The sequence below is a fragment of the Asparagus officinalis genome, chromosome 8 (assembly GCF_001876935.1).
Source record: "Asparagus officinalis chromosome 8, Aspof.V1, whole genome shotgun sequence".
Classification (NCBI taxonomy): Eukaryota; Viridiplantae; Streptophyta; class Magnoliopsida; order Asparagales; family Asparagaceae; genus Asparagus; species Asparagus officinalis.
The window spans coordinates 91,760,357-91,762,044 of NC_033801.1; positions in this window are offsets into that span (position 1 = coordinate 91,760,357).

The following is a 1,688-nucleotide window of genomic DNA, read 5'->3' on the forward strand; positions in this document are numbered from 1 at the left end:
TAGCCATGAAGGTTTCTATGGCCCTAGCTGCTACCTTATAAGCTCGGGCATCTTCCATGTCCATATACCCATGAGCTTTGGCCATCATCTGTTCATAGTTGGCGACCGGCTTCTTGGCAAGTGAGTCAGCCAATTCATTGCTCCCAGTAGGTCATCTACATATGCTTCCAAATTGCGGCTAATCTAGTGCTTAAAGACCTTATTGACAAGCCTCTGATAAGTGCCCCAGCGTTCTTTTATCCAAATGGCATCATTTTCTAGCAATAGGTTCCTTGGTCGGTGATAAAGGAGGTCTTCTCCTGGTCATGCTTTGCCATAAAAATGTGGTTATAGCCGTAGAAGGCATCCATGAAGCTAAGTAATTCATGCCCCGCACTCTCGTTGACCAGCTGATCAATTCGAGGTAGGGGATAGCTATCTTTGGGACAAGCTTTGTTAAAGTTAGCCAAGTCCACACACATTCTTCATTTGTTCTGAGCCTTCTTCACCAACACTATGTTGGTCAGTCATTCCGGATACTGGACTTCCCGGATAAAACCATCTCTAAGGAGACGTTCAAATTCATCAGTGGACGTATTCTGTCTTTCAGGGCCGAGATGCCTCTTCTTCTGTCGCACAGGCTTAGCATGTCGGTCGATAGCCACCTCGTGGCTTATCACTTCAGGGGCATCCCAGGCATATCTTCGGTCCCCCAGGTGAACACATCAGCGTTTTCCTGCAAGAACGTCGTCAACGCTCCCCACAATGGCTCCAATAGGCTAGATCCAATCTTGATCATCCTCTACCCTTTCGGTCAATGGGTATCTCCTATAGGTCTTCCACCGACGTCGTCCTCTGCCGCTCTGTTGCTTTCTCTATCTGGAAGCAGGTCTTCTTAATAGGCAGGGCCTCTTGCACACCCTTTTCCTTGGTCGAGAACATATAACTGAATCTGGCCTCTTGCTGGTTGCTCCTGGTGACCCTGACTCCGTTAGGATTAGGGAACTTTAGCATCTGGTGGTAGGTCGAAGGGATGTCCCACATAAGGTGAAGGGCGGTCCGACCTAATATGATATTATGGGCCGACTTAAGATTCATCACCAGAAATTAGACTTTGACGATGGATTTCCTGGGATACTCTCCGACCGTCAAGGGAAGGGTGATCATACCTTCAGGCAGGAGAGAATGACCAATGAATCTGATGAGGAGGGTGGAGCCACCACTGATCATGTTGATGACCCCTTATGGCTAGGCTCTAGGGGTCGACTATCTTGGCGCTGTTGGGGACGTAGTGACCACGAGTGGGATCTCCTGTCGGTCTCGGCTGGGGTAGCTTCTCTCCTGTCTCTCTTAGAGACAAGCTTTTTCAGGTACCCTCTCTGGATCAGGTCCTTAATGTTTCTCTTTAAGATACAACAACCATTGGTGAGGTGGTCGTGATCTCTGTGGTAGCAGCAATACAGTTGGGTGTCTCGGCTCTGTGGGTCCAACCTCATCTTGGTAGCGGGCTTATTAAGGTGCTCCTCCTTTTGGACCATATCAAGAGCTTCTATGAGGGAGGTGTTGAAGATAGTGAAAGCGGGTCTAGGTGTTGGGTCCGTCCGTCGGTCCCTCCCGTCAGACCGGTTAGAGTGAGCGTCGGCTCTCAGGGGGTCTCTCGGCCACTCCTACCTTGCTGGGAGGGCTTCTACTGACTCTGGTGTTAGAGC